Source organism: Arachis hypogaea, chromosome 19 (genome assembly GCF_003086295.3).
Source record: "Arachis hypogaea cultivar Tifrunner chromosome 19, arahy.Tifrunner.gnm2.J5K5, whole genome shotgun sequence".
NCBI lineage: Eukaryota > Viridiplantae > Streptophyta > Magnoliopsida > Fabales > Fabaceae > Arachis > Arachis hypogaea.
The window spans coordinates 149568441-149577706 of NC_092054.1; the positions used below are offsets into that span (position 1 = coordinate 149568441).

General features: G+C 38.8%; 1 non-coding gene across 1 annotated transcript; it reads left to right on the forward strand.

The window, feature by feature from the left end:
* The first annotated feature begins 4670 nt into the window (after nt 1-4670).
* Nucleotides 4671-4779, forward strand: LOC112780393 (small nucleolar RNA R71). Its single transcript, XR_003191234.1, has one exon. It is a non-coding gene; the product is annotated as a small nucleolar RNA R71 (small nucleolar RNA).
* Nucleotides 4780-9266: the final 4487 nt, after the last annotated feature.

Sequence of the window (9266 nt, forward strand, 5' to 3'; positions counted from 1 at the left end):
CACTTTGTTTTTCAGTATTACCACCGGATACATAAATGCCACAGACACATAATTGGGTGAACCTTTTCAGATTGTGACTCAACTTTACTAAAGTCCCCAATTAGAGGTGTCCAGGGTTCTTAAGCACACTCTTTTTTTTCTTTGGACCTTGACTTTAACCGCTCAGTCTCAAGTTTTCACTTGACACCTACACGCCACAAGCACATGGTTAGGGACATCTTGGTTTAGCCGCTTAGACCAGGATTTTATTCCTTTAGGCCCTCCTATCCACTGATGCTCAAAGCCTTGGGATCCTTTTTATTTGCCCTTGCCTTTTGGTTTTAAGGGTTATTGGCTTTTTGCTCTTGCCTCTTGGTTTTAAGAGCTTTTGGCTTTTTCTGCTTGCTTTTTCTTTTCCTTTCTATTTATTTATTATTTTTTTCGCCTATTTTTCTCTTTTTTTTCTACAAGCTTTGTTCTTTGCTGCTTTTTCTTGCTTCAAGAATCATTTTTATGATTTTTCAGATTATCAAATAACATGTCTCCTTGTCATCATTCTTTTAAGAGCCAACATATTTAACATTCTTAAACAACAACTTCAAAAGACATATGCACTGTTCAAGCATACATTCAGAAGACAAGAAGCATTGTCACCACATCAATATAATTAAGCTAAGTTCAAGGATAAATTCAAAACTCATGTACTTCTTGTTCTTTTGAATTAAAACATTTTTCATTTAAGAGAGGTGATGGATTCATAGGACATTCATAACTTTAAGACAAAGTTACTAAATACTAATGATCATGTAATGCAGACACAAACATAGATAAGCACTTAACATAGAAAACGAAAAACAGAAGAAATAAGAACAAGGAATGAATCCACCTTAGTGATGGTGGCGTTTCCTTCTTGAGGAACCAATGATGTCCTTGAGCTCTTCTATGTCTCTTCCTTGTCTTTGTTGCTCCTCCCTCATTGCTTTTTGATCTTCTCTTATTTCATGAAGGATGATGGAGTGCTCTTGATGTTCCACCCTTAGTTGTCCCATATTGGAACTCAATTCTCCTAGGGAGGTGTTGATTTGCTCCCAATAGTTTTGTGGAGGAAAATGCATTTGAGGCATCTCCGGGATCTCATGGTGATGAGCTTCATACGCCTCTTGAGCTCCATGCATGGGCTCTCTTGCTTGCTCCATCTTTTTCTTAGTGATGGGCTTGTCCTCTTTAATGAGGATATCTCCCTCTATGTCAATCCCAGTCAAATTGCATAGGTGGCAAATGAGGTGAGGAAAGGCTAACCTTGCCATAGTGGAGGACTTGTCAGCCACCTTGTAGAGTTCTTGAGGTATAATCTCATGAACTTCCACCTCTTCTCCAATCATGATGCTATGGATCATGATGGCCCGGTCTATAGTAACTTCAGACCGGTTGCTAGTGGGAATGATTGAGCATTGAATGAACTCCAACCATCCTCTAGCTACAGGCTTAAGGTCCAGTCTTCTTAGTTGAACCGGTTTGCCTTTTGAGTCAATTTTCCATTGAGCTCCTTCTACACATATGTCCATAAGGACTTGGTCCAACCTTTGATCAAAGTTGACTCTCCTTGTGTAAGGGCGTGCGTTCTCTTCCATGTTTGGCAAGTTGAACGCCAACCTCACATTTTCCGGACTAAAATCTAAGTATTTCCCCCGAACCATTGTAACATAGTTCTTTGGATCCGAGTTCTTACTTTGATCGTGGTTCTTGGTGATCCATGCATTGGCATAGAACTCTTGAACCATTAGGATGCCGACTTGTTGGATGGGATTTGTTAGAACTTCCCAACCTCTTCTTTGAATTTCATGTCGGATCTCCGGATACTCATTTCTTTTGAGTTTGAAAGGGACCTCGGGGATCACCTTCTTCTTGGCCACAACATCATAGAAGTGGTCTTGATGGGCTTTGGAGATGAACCTTTCCATCTCCCATGACTCGGAGGTGGAAGTTTTTGTCTTCCCTTTTCCTTTTCTAGAGGATTCTCCGGTCTTAGGTGCCATCAATGGTAATGGAAAAACAAAAAGCTTATGCTTTTACCACACCAAACTTAGAATTTTGCTCGCCCTCGAGTAAGAGAAGAAAGAATAGATGAAGAAGAAGAAGAAATGGAGGAGAGGGAGAAGGGGTTGTGTTTCGGCCAAGAAGAGAAGAGAGGGTTGTGTTGTGTGAAAATGAGAAAGAATGGAGGGTTATATATAGGGATGGGAGGGGGTGGAGGTTTGACCATTTAGGGTGGGTTTGGGTGGGAAATTGATTTTGAATTTTGAAGGTAGGTGGAGTATATGAGGTAGGTTTATGAGGAAGAGTGGATGGATGTGAGTGGTGAAGAGGTGATGGGGAAGAGAGATTGAGGTGATTGGTGAAGGATTTTGGGGAGGAGTGTTTATGGGATTGTGTGAAAGAGGGGTGAGAAGAAGTGAGTGGAGGTAGGTGGGGATCCTGTGGGGTCCACAGATCCTGAGGTGTTCAAGGATTTACACCCTTGCACCAAATTGGGCATGCAAAATGCCCTTGCACACAACTCTGGGCGTTCAGCGCCAGGTTGGTGCCCATTTTGGGCGTTCAACGCCCATTTGTTGCCCATTTCTGGCTTTGAACGCCAGAACCATGCTTGTTCTGGGCGTTCAGCGCCAACTCCTCTCCAGGGTGCAATTCTAGCGTTCAGCGCCCAGATGATGCCCATTTTGGGTGTTCAGCGCCCAGATACTGCCCATTTTGGGCGTTCAGCGCCAGAACCATGCTCTGTTCTGGCGTTGAACGCCAGGCAGATGCTTCCTCCAGGGTGTGATTTTTCTTCTGCTGTTTTTGATTCCGTTTTCAATTTTTATATTTATTTTGTGACTCCACATGATCATGAACCTATAAAGACATATAACTAAGAAAAATATAGTTAGATAAATAAAAATTGGGTTGCCTCCTAACAAGCACTTCTTTAATGTCAGTAGCTTGACAGTGGGCTCTCATGGAGCCTCACAGATGTTCAGAGCTTTGTTGAGACTCTCCAACACCAAACTTAGAGTTTGGATATGGGAGTTCAACACCAAACTTAGAGTTTGGTTGTGGCCTCCCAACACCAAACTTAGAGTTTGACTGTGGGGGCTTTGTTTGACTCTGTTTTGAGAGAAGCTTTTTCTGCTTCCTCTCCATGGATGCAGAGAGAGATCCTTGAGTTGTAAACACAAGGTTGTCCTTATTTAATTGAAGGATCAATTCTCCTCTATCCACATCAATCACAGCTCTTGCTGTGGCTAGGAAAGGTCTTCCTAGGATGATGGATTCATCCTCTTCCTTTCCAGTGTCTAGGACTATGAAATCAGCAGGGATGTAAAGGCCTTCAACCTTTACTAACACGTCCTCTACTTGTCCATAAGCCTGTTTTCTTGAATTGTCTGCCATCTCTAATGAGATTTTAGCAGCTTGCACCCCATAAATTCCCAATTTCTCTATTACAGAGAGAGGCATGAGGTTTATCCCTGAACCAAGGTCACACAGAGCCTTAAAGATCATGGTGCCTATGGTACAAGGTATTATGAACTTTCCAGGATCCTGTCTCTTCTGAGGCAATGTCAGTTGATCCAGATCACTTAGTTCATTGGTGAACAAGGGAGGTTCATCTTCCCAAGTTTCAATACCAAATAATTTGGCATTCAGCTTCATGATTGCACCAAGAAACTTGACAGTTTTCTCTTCAGTAACATCCTCATTCTCTTCAGAAGAGGAATACTCATCAGAGCTCATGAATGGCATAAGGAGGTTCAATGGAATCTCTATGGTCTCTAGATGAGTCTCAGATTCCTTTGGTTCCTCAGAGGGAAACTCCTTATTGATCACTGGACGTCCTAGGAGGTCTTTCCCCTTGGGATTCACGTCCTCTCCTTCCCTTACAGGTTCGGCCATGATGCTTATGTCAATGGCCTTGCACTCTCCTTTTGGATTCTCTTCTGTATTGCTTGGGAGAGTACTGGGAGGGATTTCAGTGATCCTTTTACTCAGCTGGCCCACTTGTGCTTCCAAATTTCTAATGGAAGACCTTGTTTCATTCATGAAACTCACAGTGGCCTTAGATAGATCAGAGACTAAGTTTGCTAAGCTAGATGGATTCTGCTCAGAATTCTCTGTTTGTTGCTGAGTGGATGATGGAAAAGGCTTGCTATTGCTAAACCTGTTTCTTCCACCATTATTAAAGCCTTGTTGAGGCTTTTGATCCTTCCATGAGAGATTTGGGTGATTTCTCCATGATGGATTATATGTGTTTCCATAAGGTTCACCCATATAATTTACCTCTGCTATTGCAGGGTTCTCTGGATCATAAGCTTCTTCTTCAGAAGATGCCTCTTGAGTACTGTTGGATGCAGCTTGCATTCCATTCAGACTCTGGGAAATCATATTGACTTGCTGAGTCAATATTTTATTCTGAGCCAATATGGCATTCAGAGTATCAATTTCAAGAACTCCCTTCTTCATAGGCGTCCCATTACTCACAGGATTCCTCTCAAAAGTGTACATGAACTGGTTATTAGCAACCATGTCAATGAGTTCTTGAGCTTCTGCAGGTATTTTCTTTAGGTGAATGGATCCACCTGCAGAAGTATCCAATGACATCTTTGCCAATTCAGACAAACCATCATAGAAGATATCCAGGATGGTCCACTCTGAAAGTATGTCATTAGGACACTTTTTGGTCAGTCCTTTGTATCTCTCCCAAGCTTCATAGAGGGATTCACCTTCTTTCTGGCTGAAGGTCTGAACGTCCACTCTAAGTTTACTAAGCTTTTGAGGAGGAAAAAACTTGGCTAAGAAAGCCGTGACCAGCTTATCCCAAGAGTTCAGGCTATCTCTGGGTTGAGAGTCCAACCACACTCTAGCTCTGTCTCTTACAGCAAAAGGGAAAAGCATGAGCCTGTAGACTTCAGGATCTACTCCAATAGTCTTAACAGTATCACAGATCTGCAAGAATTCAGTTAAGAACTGAAAAGGATCTTCAGATGGAAGTCCATGAAACTTGCAGTTCTGCTGCATCAGAGAAACTAATTGAGGTTTCAGCTCAAAGTTGTTTGCTCCAATGGCAGGAATGGAGATGCTTCTTCCATGTAAATTGGAATTAGGTGCAGTAAAGTCACCAAGCATCCTCCTTACATTATTGTTGTTGGGTTCGGCTGCCATCTCCTTTACTTGTTCGAAATTTTCAATAAGGTTGTCTCTGGATTGTTGTAATTTAGCTTCTCTTAGTTTCCTCTTCAGAGTCCTTTCAGGTTCTGGATCAGCTTCAACAAGAATGCCTTTTTCCTTGTTCCTGCTCATAAGAAAGAGAAGAGAACAAGAAAAGAAGAGGAATCCTCTATGTCACAGTAAAGAGGTTCCTTATTGTTAGTAGAAGAAGAGAAAAATTTGAACATAGATGGAAGAGGGGGTTCGAATTTGGTGAGTGATGTGAGGAAGAGATGTTAGTAGATGAATAAATAAATAGAATAAGATGAGAGAGAAGGAGAATTTTCAAAAATTATTTTTGAAAAAGAGTTAGTGATTTTCGAAAATAGTTTTTGAAAAATGTTAGTAATTTTCGAAAATTAAGATTTAAAAATTGAAATAATTAGTTAATTAAAAAGAAATTTTGAAAAAGAGGGAGATATTTTCGAAAATTAGAGAGAGAGAGAGAGAGAGAGTTAGTTAGGTAGTTTTGAAAAAGATAAGAAACAAACAAAAAGTTAGTTAGTTAGTTGAAACAAATTTTTAAAAGATAAGAAGTTAGGAAGTTAGAAGAGATATTTTGAAATCAATTTTTTTGAAAAAGGTGAGATAAGAAGATATTTTTGAAAAGATATGATAGAAATTAGTTTTTGAAAAGATTTGAATTTTTAAAATCACAATTAATGACTTGATTCACAAGAAATCACAAGATATGATTCTAGAACTTAAAGTTTGAATCTTTCTTAACAAGTAAGTAACAAACTTGAAATTTTTGAATCAAAACATTAATTGATGATGTTATTTTCGAAAATTTGATATAAAATTAAGAAAAAAATTTTTGAAAAAATTTTTTGAAATTTTCGAAAATAACTAAAAAAATTTGAAAAAGATTTGATTTTTGAAAAAGATTTTGAAAAAGATAAGATTTTCCAATTGAAAATTTGATTTGACTCATAAGAAACAACTTGATTTTTTTTTTAAATTTTTTTGAAAAAGTCAACTCAATTTTCGATTTTGATGAGAGAAAAAGGGGAAGATATTTTTTGATTTTTGAATTTTTAATGATGAGAGAGAAAAACATGAAAATGATGCAATGCATGAGATTTTTAGATCAAAATAATGAATGCATGCAAGAATGCTATGAATATCAAGATGAACACCAAGAACACTATGAAGATCATGATGAACATCAAGAACTTATTTTTGAAAATTTTATATGCAAAGAAAACATGCAAGACACCAAACTTAGAATTCTTTAATGCTTAGGCACTAAGAATTCAAGAATGCATATGAAAAACAAGAAAAGACACAAAACATGCAAATGCAAAGATCAAACAAGAAGACTTACCAAGAACAACTTGAAGATCATGAAGAACACTATGAATGCATGAATTTTCGAAAAATGCAAGATGCACATGCAATTGACACCAAACTTATAACATGACTCAAGACTCAAACAAGAAACACAAAATATTTTTGATTTTTATGATTTTATAATTTTTTTGTATTTTCTTTTAATTTTTCGAAAATCATTTTGAAAAAGAAAAAATAAGGATTCAAAATTTTTCATATGAATTCCAGGAATCTTGTACTCTTTAGTCTAAAGCTCCAATCTGAGGGTTAGACATGGCTTAATAGCCAGTCAAGCTTTAGAATGGATTTACATCCATTGAGGTGATTAGTTGAAGACCAATCCCAAAGGAGTTTGGGTATGGCTTTTCAGCCAGATAGGATTCAACATGTTACCATGAAACTCTAGAATTCATTCTTGAAAGTTTTGAAGCCATAGAATAATTTATTTTTGAAAACATTATTTTTATTATATATATATTTTTTTTTTGAAAACAAAAGAAAAATTTTTGAAAGATTTTTGAAAAATTTTTGAAAACTTTTTGAAAAGAAAACGAAAAGAAAGTTACCCAATCTGAGCAACAAGATGAACCGTCAGTTGTCCGAACTCGAACAATCCCCGACAACGGCGCCAAAAACTTGGTGCGCAGAAATTGTGATTACACTTTGATTATGTAAAATTCATTTCTCTTTCTTTCCCCGGCAACGGCGCCAAAAACTTGGTGCGCAGAAATTGTGATTACACTTTGATTATGTAAAATTCATTGCTCTTTCTTTCCCTGGCAATGGCGCCAAAAACATGATGCCAATACCATGGTTCACAACTTCGCACAACTAACCAGCAAGTGCACTGGGTCGTCCAAGTAATACCTTACGTGAGTAAGGGTCGAATCCCACGGAGATTGTTGGTATGAAGCAAACTATAGTCATCTTGTTAATCTCAGTCAGGCAGATATAAAATAGTAATGGGGTTTTCGAAAATAATACTAAAATAAGGATAGAAATACTTATGTAATTCATTGGTTAGAATTTCAGATAAGCGTGTAGAGATGCCTCCGTTCCTCTGAACCTCTGCTTTCCTGCTATCTTCCTCCAATCAATCTTACTCCTTTCTATGGCTAGCTTTATGTAAGGATGTCACCGGTGCCAATGGCTACTTTCGATCTCTCTCGGGAAAATGATCCAAATGCTCTGTCACAGCACGGCTAATCGTCTGGAGGTATCACCTTTGTCGTTGGTTGCATCCTATTCCTCCTTGTGAAAATGGTCCGATGCGCTGTCACTGCATGGCTAATCATCTAGAGGTTCTCGATCATACTGGAATAGGATTTACTATCCTTTTGCGTCTGTCACTACGCCCAGCACTCGCGAGTTTGAAGCTCGTCACAGTCATTCAATCCCAGAATCCTACTCGGAATACCACGGACAAGGTTTAGACTTTCCGGATTCTCATGAATGCCGCCATCAATCTAGCTTATACCACGAAGATCCCAATATCTCGGACTCGGTCCCCTGTATTAGTAATCTAAGAGATACTCGTTCAGTCGAAGGTAGAACGGGAGTGGTTGTCAGGCACGCGTTCATAGGGAATGATGATGATTGTCACGTTCATCACATTCAGGTTGAAGTGCGAATGAATATCTTAGAAGTGGAATAAGTTGAATTGAATAGAAAACAGTAGTACTTTGCATTAATCTTTGAGGAACAGCAGAGCTCCACACCTTAATCTATGGAGTGCAGAAACTCTACCGTTGAAAATACATAAGTGATAATGAAGTTCATTGGTCTCGGCCCCAGAGGGGAACCGGAGTAACCAAGACTGCGAATACAATGATAAAAAGTTCTATTTATCATAAACTAGTCACTAGAGTTTACAGAAGTAAGTAATTGATGCATAAATCCATTTCCGGGGCCCACTTGGTGTGTGCTTGGGCTGAGCTTGAAGTCTACACGTGGAGAGGTCATTCTTGGAGTTGAACGCCAGCTTTTGTGCCAGTTTGGGCGTTGAACTCCACTTTGCAGCTTGTTTCTGGCGCTGGACGCCAGAATTGGGCAGAGAGCTGGCGTTGAACGCCAGTTTGCATCATCTAAACTTGGGCAAAGTATGGACTATTATTCATTGCTGGAAAGCCCTGGATGTCTACTTTCCAACGCAATTGGAAGCGCGCCATTTCGAGTTCTGTAGCTCCAGAAAATCCACTTTGAGTGCAGGGAGGTCAGAATCCAACAGTATCAGCAGTCCTTCTTCAACCTCTGAATCTGATTTTTGCTCAAGTCCCTCAATTTCAGCCAGAAAATACCTGAAATCACAGAAAAATACACAAACTCATAGTAAAGTCCAGAAATGTGAATTTAACATAAAAACTAATGAAAACATCCCTAAAAGTAACTAGATCCTACTAAAAACATACTAAAAACAATGCCAAAAAGCGTATAAATTATCCGCTCATCAAGGATTCTCATTATTTTTTCTGTGCTGTAGTAGTATGTTGAGCAACAACGATATTCTCATTGTTCTCTTGTACTATAACTGGATCTACAATAGAATTCTCATTGTGCTCTTGTACTATAACTGTGTTTTGAACAATGATAGGTACAAAGACCTGATCATTGTCAGTTACAGAATCCTCATTAAAAGCAACATTCGTAATATTTTCTTCTCCCCAAACTCAACATCCTCAAGAAATCTCGCATTTCTCGTTTCAAAAATAGAT